The sequence below is a fragment of the Sceloporus occidentalis genome, unplaced genomic scaffold (assembly GCF_023333645.1).
Source record: "Sceloporus occidentalis isolate IW3139 unplaced genomic scaffold, rSceOcc1.0.p SCAF_1, whole genome shotgun sequence".
Lineage (NCBI taxonomy): Eukaryota > Metazoa > Chordata > Lepidosauria > Squamata > Phrynosomatidae > Sceloporus > Sceloporus occidentalis.
In genome coordinates, this window is record NW_028316981.1 from 307,363,162 (window position 1) to 307,377,955 (window position 14,794).

Below are 14,794 nucleotides of genomic sequence, written 5' to 3' on the forward strand. Positions count from 1 at the left end.
CTGTGTTTCTTTGAGATCTAGATGCAGTTTAAAAGCTAGCAGTATGATTCTGTTCCTATGGTTGTTCAGAATATGTGCAAAGCAGCATATATGAATATAATTAAGACAGCTTGGAGTTCCGATTTGCTAGATAAATCATTTCAGAAAACATAGAAATTTAAGTAACCTGAGAAATTTAAGTAACTTCCATTTATATAGACTGGGTTGTTAAAAGGAAATACTTTGCCCCATATCCTTTTGGAGGAAGGGCAGAACTTCTCTACAGTCTCTGCACTATAAAGAATCAAGAGAGCTGTGGTTGTTTCTGTCATGATGGGGAAGGAAGTTTGCTTTTCTTTATTGTGGCTAGTATAGAGATAAAACACCCCTGAGCAACTAGATAATAACTGCCTTGATCGTATCTCTGTGGAGTTGCACTAGCTATCTGCTTGTAATTCATATGCTTACTCTCATAGTGCTACATTTTTACACAATTGATTAATGTTAGTGGTTGCATTTCATCAATGAACAGGGATAGCTTTTCCTCTATAACTAACAGAGCTTAAAGTTGGACTGTAAGAGGGAGGGATGTCGGATTAAGGACATACTAAGATTTAAATTTAGGAAGTACTCATAGAATCATAGAGACCATGAGGGCCATCTAGTGCAACCCCATTCTGCAATACAGGAATTCACCATCAAAGCACCTCCGAGAGATGGCCATCTGGCCTCCACTTAAATACCTCCAAAGAAGGTGATTCCACCACACTCCAAGGCAGTGTATTTCACTGTTGAACAGCTCTTACTGTAAGAAAGTTCTTCCTAATATTTAGGTGGAATCTCTTTTCCTGTATTTTAAATCCAGTATATAAATAGCATGTGACTAAACTGTACAATGTGCTACCACATACAGTACCATGGTGATGGCCACTGGATAGAATGGCTTTTAATAGATTCAGGATTCTTGGCCTATCCGTATCTATTAGCCATGATAGCTATATGGCTACTTCCAGAAGTACATCATTTGTTTTGGATAGACACACTACTGAAGCTTTGCTCTGTTATGCAGTGCATTTCTTAAACCCTTTATTTGTGGTATTTTATTGATTTTAAATATCAAGTAAATTTGGATGCCTCAGAAAGGCAAGTTGCTAGCACAAGCTTTTGTAGACTAAGAGGCTGTGCAGACCATCCCTAAGGGCCTCCAGTTATGCTGGATTGTGATTGCAGCAACCACATGCTGCAGCCCCCAGTCTGGCCTTTCCAGGGGCGATAGCTGAAGCATCGTGGCTTTAAGGCACTCCTTTGGGGCTGTGTCATGTTGATGGAGCTCCAGAGGAGCTCGCTGATGCCATGCGCTGTGGAGTGGCGTGTAGCGTCATGCTGCCCTGGGGGCAGGGTTGGGGCATGCATCATGTGGACACCCGGCTACGACTCTGCCCCCAGGCCATCCTTAATGGCCGATGTGCACAGCCCCTAAATCTACTTCATCAGATTCACCATGACTACCAGCTTCTTTCTCTCAATTAGTCTCAAGTGTGCTACAAGATCCCATTGCATACTGATCTAGACTAAGATGGCTTTATCTGTGAATTCTTTGTTTATATGGCATCATCTTTGAAACCCATTGTTTGTTGATGTTGTTAACTGCCTTTGAGTCAACCCTGACTTATGGCGACCCTGTGGATGAGAAATTTCCGAGACGTCCCTATTTTCCACTGCTCTGTTTAGGTCCTGTAAATTCATACCTGTGACATCTTTAATAGAGTCTATCCAATTAGCGTGTTTTCTTCCTCTTTCTGCTTCCCTCCACCTTTCCTAGCATTATTGTCTTTCCTAATGTTTCTTGCCTTTTCATGATGTGGCCAAAGTACGACAACCTTAGTTTGATCATTTTGACTTTCAGGAAGAGTTCAGGCTTGATCTGTTGAAGGATCCCTTTGTTTCTATTTTCGGCTGTCCATGGTATCCTCAGCACTCATCTCAAACGAATTTATTTTCTTATCCGCATTTTTCATTGTCCAGTTCTTACTTCTGTACATGGGGATGGGGAATGTGGTGGCTTGGACAATTCTAACTTTAGTGCTCAGTTGTGAATCTTCAGCCTTTCATGGCGGCCCTTCCCATTCCTAGTCCTCGTTTGATTTCTTGACTGCAGTATTTCTTGACTGCTATGGGGACTCTTTTACTATTTTGATTTCCTCGTTGTCTAGGTTGAATTTGTGTAGTTCTTTCATGGTATTTATTTTTGTTTTCTTTATGTTCAGTTACAAGCTTGCATTTTTATGAATAGATCACATAAACTAGGGGTGTCAAGGGTTGGTGACTGCATTGATTCCTGAGGAACCCCGGAGAGCTCTACCTCCATCTTCTCCAAACAGCCAGTAATGTTGCAAAACCTTCATGTGTGTGTGTCTGTGTGTATTATTGGCCATCTCACTGCAGTTGGCATTTTCAGCTCTCCAGATGTTTTTAAGCCTCTGGTTCTTTTTCAAAGCAAGAAATATGTAGTTGCATACCGTACAAAGAGCTGTATGGACCTTAGAAATGTGAGTGGGCCTAAATAGTGAAGCACTGGGGGCAACATTGGCTATTGTGAGATGAAATGTTTTAAGACTACCATAATTTGCACACAGGGAGGGAGAGCTGTTGAGACTCTTGGTTTTGTGCAAAAACCAAGACTTGGGTGCCCCTTGGGCCCTGCTTTGATCTAAACCAGTCCATGGTGCGTGTCTACAATAAAAAGGATGTTGAAGACTAGCAGCACACATGTGTGAGATGTTCCAATGGCAGAAAAGTTTGTATTTCTCATGTAATATGAATTAAGTAGTCAAAAGTTTAGGAACGACCATTTTCAAACAAAATAGCTATTTCACTCACTGCATGCCATGTTCACCACTTTTACATCTTTGGTTCCTTTGTTCCCTCTGTTTTTTTTGGAATGAAAAATAAACCTATAATAATAAATCTATAGTGTGTGTGTGTGTTGTGTGCCTTCAAGTCATTTATGACTTATGGCGACCTCAAGACGAACTTATCACTGGGTTCTCTTGGCAGATTTCTTCAGATGGGGTTTGCCATCGCCATTATTTGAGGCTGAGAGAGTATGACTTGCCCAGGGTCAGCCAGAGGGTTTCCATGGCTGAGCAGGGATTCAAACCCTGGTTTCCACAGTTGCAGTCCAATACTCAAACCACTATGCCACAGTGGCGCAGCTTCTGTAGTAAAGCTCATGTTACTTGCATAGTGAACAGTGTAATGATTCCAGGCAACATTGGATGGACTTGGCCTTTTCTTTTCCCTAGGCTCTTCCCATGTCTTTTATGGCCATATGCTGAATGTCCTCTGTGCCAGTTATTTGGGGCTTAGGGGAAAATCAGATGCTTTGGTAAACTGCAGTTACTACTCAATCATATGTTGCCTACTGCTTTATAGCAATTGTTAAATACTGAATTTAGGTGCAAACTAAACTGTTTACAGAAGTGTTTATAAAAGTAACTGTTTATAAGTAACAGCATAGCTTTTAGCTCTTTTCTTCCCCCATATGTATTGTCACACCAATAGAGTAGGCATGCAGTGTTACAGAAGGTAACAGTGTTACAGAAGGTAACATTAGTGCTATGCACAGTTGTGTAAAGAAGGATGAGGGCACATGGGAACACCTTCTCTCCTGTAAATAGTTTTATTGTTGTTTTTGAAAAATAAGACAGATGTAATGCTGGTTTGCAGAAATTAAAAATAAACTAATCCATATAAAAATTTAAACAGAAACAACTAAAAAGTAACATAGGCCCAGTACAGACCGCCACGAAACGGCAGCCTTCAGGCGCCTGTTTTTACTCCGTAGGGATGCCGCAGCCCCCAAACCACGCACCGTCACTCCGGAGTAAAAAGAACCCGGAAAAACCGGGTTCTTTTTGCGCTGCCATAATTACTGCCATTGGCGCACTCATGATGTAACTCGCGTGACGTGCGGACTCTGTGCATCCATTACATCATAATGATGGTGCCTGTGTACACGGGACACCGCCATTATTGCACCGCCAGCACGTATTGGAGTTAGGGACCGTGCAGTTGCCGCACAGTTCCAAACCCTAAAATTGGCGCCAGCATGGCGCTTTTGCTCTTGCTACCAGTGTGGTGTCTGGATTTATCATGAGTGGAAATGTGTTACTGGGAGTCAGGCCTCTGATTACAATCTGCGTGTTAGCTTTTCCCCTCTGCTGTGAAATATTCAAGTCACTGAATATGTTCGCCAGCAGTAACCTGCTTCTCTTATTTTGCTTCTGTTTTTTGGTGTCTTGCGATCCTAATATGCTTCTAGTTATTCTTTGTTTTCATCCTTAAAAGATAATGAGTTAATAGCCATCCCATAATTCTTGGATTAGAGAGACTAAGGCCCTGTACAGACGAGCCCTTTGCAGCGTCATGGCAACATGCTAGGGTTGCCTTGGGGCGGTGCATGCCCATGCCCCGCAACCCTAGCACATCGCCATGACGCCATAGCTGTGCAGCACCGTCCAGACATCGCGCACAGCTACGATGTCACTGCTGTGTGGCATCTAGATGGAGTCACGTGGCAGTGACATGCTCATGCTGCCGCCAGCTGTTCACGGCGGCACAAAAAGGAGCCGCTTTTCAGTGCAATTTGGTTGTAGTGGCACAGCTATGCAAAACAGAGGAGGTTCCCGGCTGCCTCTTTCTGGCAGTCTGTACCCCGCCTAAGAAAAAGGAAAAAGAGACAGACAGCAGATGTACTGTTCCAAAAGAAGTTATAAAATACCTTTCAGTGTGGAAAGGATAAAATAGAAGTCAGTGACTATTCTGTTGCTAGTTAAACTATAACTAAGGTATAAATATTACTAGTTTGTGTTTCTTTCACAGTGTTATGGATGGTATACTTTTAAAGAAAGATTATCTTGACATGGCAGTAATATGTCAATCAGTTCTTCTCAAAATCTACTCCCATTTCTATGTTACTTCTCCCACTTCTGGAAAAAAGGAGATCTGGACCCTGAATGCATTGTTTGGGCCATGAATATATGGTGTTTTGAATTTGTGGTAAACACATTTAAACAGTGCCAGTAGATGAAGAAAAGTAAGCTGTGTTCTATATCTGTGGCTGTTGTCCAAACAAGTCAGGGGTTTTCAGATGTACAGTGCATTGGCCTGTTACAGACAGCCAAAATAAAGCTGCTTCGAGTCACAGTGGAGGTATGGTGTTTCAATGATGCATGCGTCCTAAGAGTCCAGAAGCCACACCAAAGCCACACTCCAGTTTGGAGCGTGGCTTTGGTGAAACTTCTGGACTCTTAGGACGCATGCATCATTGAAACACCATACCTCCACTGTGACTCGAAGCAGCTTTATTTTGGCTGTCTGTAACAGGCCATAGCCTTATTGGAGCATGCATGTAAATTCTGTAATTGGAAGCATCCCTTTAGGGGCTTGACTTGCTAAGTGAGCTGTAAATTCTGCTTTCCAAATTGTATTTAATTAGGTCTGTTGTAAAGCCACAAGACAATACCTAAGCTTGCTTTGTTAGAATATTTGTAATTGTTGATCTCTTAAACTGAATTGCTGCAGGTCATGCGATAGGATTAGTTGTTCCATGAAGCAGAAAGTAGTTTTGGTATTTGTAATCTCTGACAGGCAAAAAGAAATTGAGGTGTGTAAAACTTCAAATGCATTTTTTAACTGCATACTTTGATGCATATTGTTGGCTCCCTTTCTGTTGGTTTCTGGATACATGGTAAGAATTCTTGTCTTTTCAGCAGAGGACTGAGAAGTTAAAAGTGCACAAATAGGTTTTCATTCTTGTGTGTCAGTGAACTATGCCAATGACAGGTTGAATGATTTGAGAACAACTAATGAAGCTAGTTCACTGTCATGCTACTTTCTATTTATACCCTTCTGTTCCTGCAGTCTGTGTGCAAACTCCTAGCTGTGGTTAAAAGAACTAAATTGGTTTAAGGTCCATATTGAAGGGTATCAGTTAACTATTTCCTTTATTTTATAGGCTATCTTTTCCCTGAGGAATTGCAGTGAGTAATACATTTCACAGTGTGAAGATTGTTTTGTCCCACAGGGCCTGCGTTGTCAAACTGGGAAAAATGGAGGAAGAGAAACTTGGGTGAAATGGAAGAAAGATAAACATGAACCTAGTTCATCTACTTCCTGAAGGGGTTAAAGAAAACACCATTCATATCATACTTAATCTAATAATATCTGTGCAATTTGGAGTAAGTTCCAACGTGCTTTACAAGAATCATAGAATTATAGAGTTGGAAGACACCACAAAGGCCATTCAGTCCAACCCTCTGCCATACTGTCACAATCAAAGCACTCCCAAAAGATGGCCATTCAGTCTCTGTTTAAAAACCTCCAAGGAAAGAGAAACACTCCAAGGCAACATGTTCCATTGTTATCACCAGGAAGTTCTTCTGATTGTTTAAGTGGAATCTCTTTTCATGTAGCTTGCATTCATTGCTCTGGGTCCTGTTCTCTGGAGTAGGAGAAAACAAGCTTGCTGAATCCTCAATATGACATCCCTTAAAATCGTTAAACTGGACTATCATGTCACCCCTTCACCTTCTCTTCTACAGGCTAAACATTCCCAACCCCCCAAGCCACTTCTCAGAGGACATTATTTCCAGATCTGTGTGTGTGGATATGTGTGTGTGACTTATGGCAACCCTATGAATTTCCTTAGATTTCCTTAGGCAAGGAGTACTCAAAGGTTTTTGCCAGTTCCTTCCTCTAAATATAACCTACAGCATTTTTGTTTGTTCGGCAATCTCCCATTCAAGTACTAACGGGTTGACCATGCTTAGCTTCCAAAATCAGACAGCAGATCTTCAGTATAATTAATATCCTTTCTCCTGGTGCTTTTACAAGGGATTCCCCTCCCCTTAAGGCAGGAGTGGTAAAAAGATGTCTCCCCCAATCCTGCATGATAACCCTAAGTTTTTTTCAGACCAAAATACACACACACAGGCCAATAAAAGTCAATTTCTCTCTCTGGAAGTGGCAAATTTATTTTTAACCTTCCTCCTCAGCCTCAGCAAACTCAGAAGTAATAACTGGAAATGGTGTCCAGTTGAGATTTTTAGTCATAAGAGGCAATGTGGCCAAAATCTGCCATAGGCAATTTTAAAAAGTATTTATTTATTTAAATTCCATCCCACCTTTCTTCAAATGTGGGACCAAGATGTTAAAGGATAAGTTAAAGTGTAGATAAAAAAATTATCTAAATTTTATTTTAATGTAATAATTTAATAATAATAGGATTTATTTATATACCACCCAATCACTGGGAATCCGAGCAGTTTACAACAGAGGGGATAATAGACGGTTCCCTGCCCTCAGGCTTACAATCTAAAAAGACACGATACAAAAGGAGAAGGGAATGGTGAGGGGGGGAGGAGATCAGGTCCAGCATTCTTCTCTCCCTCTGAGGCCTGGACCAAGGCAGATGGGCCGAAGGGAGGGCTCTTCTTCTTCAGCCCTGGTGGAGCTGGGCCAGCCTATTCTCTCCTTCACAGACTGAAAGATGGCAGTTACAGAGGGAGGGTGCTCTATCTTCAGGCAAGCCCCTGATGACGCTGGGCCAGCCTATTCTCTCCCTCACCGGCCGAAAGATGACAGTTATGGAGGGAGGGCGCTCTCTCTTCAGGCTAGCCCCTGGTGACGCTGGGCCAGCCTATTCTCTCCCTCACTGGCCGAAAGATGACAGTTACATTATTAATCAAAAATTGTGATGGGCAAAAATTGGCCTTGCTGCAGTTACCAGCCCGTGTCCCCTTTGGATGAGGATTTCCCATCAGACTCCTCCGCTTGTTCCTCACAAGCTGGAGAAAATCCCAGGTTCCAAGAACTTGAGCAACTTTATTTATTCATTTATATTATTTATATCATACCTTTCCCAAAGGTGGTTTACAATAATATAACTTAAAACCCAAACCAGCAACTGGAAAGGTGAAGGATAATGACCTTTTTCAAATTAAGCACCTCAAAAGCTATGTAGTATACAAGAATTCATTTGAATTATCTTACTCCCTTAGAAGGCTTCAGCTTTGAACTTTCACATGTGTTTGGTGGAATGCTTACATCTTGGATACAATGCCATAAAAACCTGGAATAAACACTTACTAACCCCAGCTGTTAATTTTCTGCAGCTGTACATTGAATATTGGTTCATCCAAGACACACTGTTGGCTCCTCACAGTTGGAGGGGAGGGTCTTTGTGTTCTCCTAGCTTGAATGTTAGAGGAGGTTGGTTTCTTAGCCTAGCTTTTGTCATATCTTCTCATTGCCTATGGTGTCTGGGGCTCACGGTAACCAATGAAATGATTGCCTCCCTCAGATCTAAAGATCATACTCAGCAGGGAGGAAAAATGTTTTTCCAGTTTTTTTTAATCTCTCTCCTCCCCTGCCTTTAAAAGTTAGACCTTGCTGTAATGCTTGGAGTAGGCATAAGCTTTTTTTAAAGGTAGCCTTTCAGATACCTTCATGTGTGAAGATTTGGTTTTCTATGGAGCTATAGTGAATAGTGGTTTAATGTCGGACTTAGCAGAGAAGAACCCGGATTCAATTATTCCTGGAAGATCAAGTTCACTGGGTGACCTAGGATAGTTTAAGCCTAACCCACATTTCAGCCTAACATCTCAACCACATTTAGTTGCTGTAACGTTAAACAAAATACTGTATGTGCTCAGCTATAGGTCGACCTCACATATAAGTCAAGGGCAGGTTTGGGGGCCAAAAGTCGAGGGTAAAACAGGGGCATCTAACTAAGGATCTGAAAAATGAAGCAAAGGAAAACAATGCCAAAGAACTTACAGAATTCCAGCAACCATAACTGTTTGTGGTCATACACTGGATGAATGAGAGAGCAGAAGGGGGTAAGTGCTTCCAGGACAAATTACACTCTTGCCTTTCACCAGGGGATGGTTCCTTTTAAAAACAAGAGTTAAAGGACAGTGGGCCCTCTACTTACACGGGGATCCATTCCAGATTCCCCTGCATAAGGGAAAATCTGCCTATGCTTGAGCCCCATAGGAAATAATGGGACGTGTGCATGTGGCACCAAAGCGTGTGCGCCATTATTGTTCTTCCCGTGCAGCTTCCGTGTAAGCTGGAAGTCATGTAAAATGCATCCGTGCTTGGCGCAGCCACACTGTATAATGCTTAGTGCATGCATTGACCCGTGGATAAGTCGATTCAAGGTTTTTGGGTCATTTTTTGACCAAAGTTTCTAGACTTATACATGAAAATATACAGAAACCCCTGTACATACCACCCTTTGCATCAGGGAGGTAAAATGAAATTTATGTGGGGAAAAACTGATGGTTTTGTTTCCTGAGCCCTGTGAAACTGAACCTGGTAGGTGCAGGAGTGAAAAATGCTTTCATCCTCATAATGCAGATTTTTGAGGAATGCTGATTCTTTCCTTCCTCTGGGAGGAACTGTTTTGCTGAAAAACATTAGGTGTAGTGTAGGCTGAAAGACTGCATCAGTATTGGCTCATCCACATGTGGAGGTCATTGCTTGATTAGGATATGAAGAGCTTGTGCCAACTTAGCATGTGACGACGTTTCTGAGGATGGAATTACTTAGTTCAGGCAGAGTTTCTCTCCCTTGTTTAAACCTTAGGAAATAATTGTGGAAAATGAAACATATTCTGTTTTCATGTTCTTATTAATATCCAGTTTGTTCTCTATCCTTAAACAGTAGAGATATGAGTAACTGTCAGACAACACAATCCCTAAAGAAGGTTTAACTGAAAGGACAACACATTCCTAATGTTATGGTAGTGTTCAGGGTCAGGCCTATTTAGTACTTGGAAGGGAGAGTATCTTGGAAGACCAGATTGTGTAGGCTAAGTATTTAAAAAAAACTGTCATATTTAGGATGGACCAAATTTATTTGCTGCAATTCCAGAAAATAGGAACTGGAGCAAAAGATTCACGCTTCAGGAAAAGAGATTCCACCTCAACATTAGAGGCACTTCCTGACAATAAGAGCTATTCCACAGTGGAACACATTCCCTCAGTGTCTCCTTTGAGGGTCTTTAAACAGAGGCTTAATGGCCATCTATCGGGGGTGCTTTGATTGTACAGTTGTCCCTCCACATTTGCTAGGCTTAGGGGCACAGGACCCCTGTGAAAGTGGACAAACCACAAGTAACAAAAGCACTATGTTTCTAGCTGAGAGAATACCTCTCTAGGAATCTCTAGGTCCTGCAGTGCAACTCTATACTCAGCATCTGCCAGACATTGACCATAGAATTGCGCTGGAGGAGCTAGAAATGCCTAGTGGAGTGTTCTCTCTAGGAATCTCTAGGTCCTTGAACTTTAACTTTTGGTTAAAGTTGATGTGATGTCCTGCCAGGACTGATTGAATCTCCCCCTGCATTTTCTCTCACATTGGTTCAGGCCATAGTATGTTTAGTGTAGAAAAGTTCTTTGTATTAGTTGTGGGAGGAGCTGTAGGATTCCCCTGCATTATTTCCAGGTTTGGTTTGCCCTTTCCCAGCATGCTCTGTTGTAGCTGGAAGCTTTTAGTTTGGAGCAGTCTTTGCTGTGAGCAGGCAGAGAGCTGTCTTTTTGGTGGCAAACAGGCCCAGACAGCTGGAAAGGGCATTTCTTACACGATAGCCATTTTAGTTACCAGTATTTAGCCATTTTAGTTACCATCAGCAAGTGAATAAAGGAATTCAGGAGCTGAAAGACCCTGCACCAGTTCCATTGAGAGAGGAGAGCAAACCAACATCAGACCCAGAAAGATGACATCCAGAAGATTGCTAAAGCTGTAAAGTATCTTTTGTTTAGAGCTGGGGAGGAGAAAACTCTTTATTTTTGTCCTTTAAATTAAATTTCCCCCCTTTTGAACTTTACATTCAGCTTCAGAGCCTTTTTTGGGTAAAGAGTTTGATCTCACCAGGGTACCGGCGTTGCACACCCAAACCTGCCACCACCTTTAGTTGGGTGTGTCTTCACAGTTGACCATAAAGTTGCGTTGGAGGACTTAGAGATTCCTAGAGAGAACATATTAATAAAATCCATGAATAATCAAATCTGCCAAAGTCAAGTCTGCAAATGTGGAGGGATGACTGTATCTTCCTGCATGGCAAAATCGGGTTAGACTAGTTGGCCCTTGTGATCTCTTCCAACTATGTGATTCTATATTAAAAGGAAAGCAATGACAAACGACCTGTGAGTGTTCAGTGCCTAGGAAAATGTTATGAAGTTCATTGGGTGACCTTTGGTGGACAATTTACTTGAAGGCACGTAATTTACTTTTTCATGGGCTGCCCCCCCCCCCCCCCCTTATTTAGCAGACCTTTTTTCTCCTCACCTTCCCACTCGGGCCCTCCGTTCTGGTAGTCAAAGTCGGCTGTCCCAGCCCAGGATTTCCTCTGCCTCATCTAGGATTCGCCCCTTTTCACTTGCTGCCCCTCACTCCTGGAATTTTCTTCCCCTGCAAGCAAAGGCCATCACTTCTTTAACCAGCTTAAAAATGGAGTTGAAGACTGTTCAGAGAAGCATTCCCAGACATTCTGTGATTGTCACTTGCTATCTGATGTTCTTTTTGTTGCCAGTTTTATTGATCCATTTCCTGTATTGCTATGTATTTTATTTGTATTATCCTATTATTTCTTAGATTGTACACCATAGGCAGGTTTACTCTTTTATATTTGTTGTTTTTATGTACAGCACTGTGCAAATCTACAGCGCTATATAAATAATAATAATAATAATAATAATAATAATGAATCCTATGTAATAATAATAATATAATATAGTTATTTATATTTTCCCGCCTCTCCTAAATGGATTAAGGTGGGATTACAACTCATTAAAATACACATAGAAACACATTGATAACATAGGATAACAATTAATTTAAACTACCTCATCCTCAGGTGGAAATATGATAGAGTTATGCAATGGTCAGAAAGATGGGAAATATCTCTTACACAAGGTCAGGTGGGTAAGCTCGCCGAAAGAGGTCTGTCTTAAGTGCCCTCTTAAATGCCTCCAAGGAGGCAATAAGACGGATCTCCTCCAGAAGACCATTCCACAATTTTGGAGCAACTATGGTAAAGGCTGCTGTACAGTCCACCCTCCCCATACATGGATCCGTTCCAGATTCCCCCCCCCCCCATGTATGGGGAAGAGAGCGTATACTCAAGCCCCATAGAAAATAATGAGGTGCAGGCGGGGGCACAGCACACGTGCGCACCCCATTATTTCTGCCGGGGCTTGCCTTCCACCTAAGCTCAAAGCTGTGGAAGGCAAGCCTGCATATAAGGAGGGCCGACTGTATATGTGATCTTCATTGTTATCACATTATTGTCAATGAATAGGTTTTTTTGAAGATGAGATTTGTTTTACACTAGGTCCTTGGTATCTGCTGATTTGGTTCCAGGACCACATGTGAAACAAAATCCATGGATGTTCAAGTCCCATTAAATACAATGCCATAGTAAAATAGTGGCCCCTTCATAAAATTGCAAAATCGAGGTTTGCTTTTTGAATTTTTGAATTTTTTTCAAAAAAAATCAAGCCATGGATGCTTGAATCCATGGATAATCTGTGGATGTGGAGGGCTGACTTTATATCTTAGGCAAATTTAAGATTCAGGGTTTTTTTTACATTTATGGTTACCTTAAATTTTCCTAGATGCATTAGGACTCTAACACCATGGTAGTCACTATGGCAATCTATAGTGCTAGATTCTTGAAGTGTGTACTTTGGACTTTTAACTGCAGGTCGTTTCAGAACATCACTCCCAGTGGAAAAGTGCCACCTATTTTTTTCTAGACAATGAAGGGTTGCTAGATTGAAAACTAGAGAGTTCTCCTGTACCTTTAATGGTTGCGTAGAAGAGGGAGTTTCAAGAGGTGTTTGTCATGAAATTAGGTAACAAGCAAATTCTGAAATTCATTCTTCTGCGCAACCATTAAAAGTGTAGGAGCCATCTCCAGTTTTCACACTGGCAGTCCTAAAACAAATGTTATTTCTAAGCTGGTACTGTGGTTTTGTTGCCTGGACCTCTTTAAAATCCTGTTCATTTGAATAGTTGAGTAAAATTTGTCACAGCTTGCTCTGGAAAACTGAATTAGGATTGCTCCACAGGCTGCTTTCTTCTCTCCTGCCAGCCTTTCTTGTGATATTTGTGTAGAGAAGTGGAAGCTGGTGAGTGTCTTGTATTAATCCTTCTCTTTTCTATTGCTAGAGCTGTTGCAGAAGCAGTAGGATGCAAACTTGGCTTCCTATTGTTTTATAGGTGCTATCATTAGTCAATCTGTTAGCCAGACATTAATTTCATTTGGCAAATTACATTCTTGGCCCTTGAGCTCAGTTATTGGCTGCTGTGCTAAACCCAGATTGCCAAGAGGAAATTCAATAGCATTTTGCAGGAAGTGCTATCAGTAGTTCGACCCCTTACTTTATCTTGTTGTTTTGTGCCTTGAAGTCATTTCTAAATTATTGTGACTCTAGGGTTTTCTTAGAAAAAAATGTTTAGCAGGGATTTGCCATTGCCTTCCTCTGAGGCTGAGAGTATGCAGCTTGCTGAGGGACGCTCAGTGGGTTTGCATGGCTGAGCAGAGATCTCATTTTTCATCTACTAGAATCCTAGTCCCACACTCAGATTACTACATCACACTGACTTTCTTGTTTTATCTGATAATACCAAATTGAATCCTTCTAGGATCAGCAATGGCTGCTGATATTGAGATCCTTTATGTTTCAGTATACAAGGAGGTTGCATTCTTTAGAATTCTATGTCCTTCACTGTACCTTTGTCCCCTTTTATGGAGAAAAAACAGTAGAAAGTCGTTATTTTATTCGTTTAAAAAAATCTTTTCTCATTGAAAAGTAAACACTTATTTTTTAATCAGAGCTTTGTATATATATTTGGTGATTGTGGTTTGTGTAAGCAAAGCTTCAGGTTATATCAGATTTTTGATAGGCAATTTTTTGTCCATTATACTTCTCACCTTGAATTACATGATTAGTGTGTGAATTTCCAGTTGCTAGTGTCAAGTAGAGTAGATACATTGAATGAATTGCTGAATGTTAAATGAATGCTATGTACATCCCATTGAATCAGTGGATCTACTCTGCTTGGGCCTAGTAATTAGATTTAGGGCTTGTGAATTCTTTTTTTCATCCATGCCACATTATGGTAACTGATTTCATCCAAAATCATTACAAATAGATTTTTTTGATGTCATGCTATAAGTTCCCCTGCAGATTTGATTGGACATTGTCCAGTCACTTCTGTCTGGTGTGGAAGTCTGTTTTCAGTAGATGGTTGCCAAAATGCATGCGTTGCCTACAGTGTGCTGTCATTATGCCTAAAGTGTGGTGTCATTGAGCATTTCAGATAAGCAATGCAAACAAAAATTTCACAATTGTTTGAACAGTCAATTACATACTACTCTACTTCACTGATAAACAGTCATCATATACCTCTGTGAGTGTGATGTTACACCCGTGATGTAGGATCTTGGCCGTTACATAATTTCATTTCCACTCCAGTTACTGTGGGCATTGTTGTTGAACTAACAGGGAACAGAGGAATCCAGGGATGGGGTAGGAGACACTGTAATAGTTTCTGCTAATTAAAATGTTATGGCGTATTAACCCTGTGAATCCTGGGTCCACTACATTCTGGACCTCTGTAAAACAATTTGGTCACAGTTTCTGTAAGGAACCTTTTTTAAAGATTGCCAGAACAGAATATGTTATAATTGGAAAAAGAAGTTTTAAGTTAGTTTTTACAGCCTTTTATGCTATCATCA

The 14,794-nt window shown here is 41.2% G+C and overlaps 1 protein-coding gene across 6 annotated transcripts in view; it reads left to right on the top strand.

Moving 5' to 3' along the window:
* SMAD2 (SMAD family member 2) overlaps positions 1-14,794 on the top strand; it is a 73,764-nt gene that overhangs the window by 14,330 nt on the left and 44,640 nt on the right. Inside the window, exon 1 of one of the 6 annotated variants that reach the window (XM_089497620.1) lies at positions 5,590-5,647. The exons of the other annotated variants lie outside the window; for them this stretch is intronic. The gene's annotated coding sequence lies outside the window, so the exon portion shown is untranslated. Of the gene's footprint in view, positions 1-5,589; positions 5,648-14,794 lie in introns of those variants that run through there. 6 annotated transcript variants of the gene reach the window in all.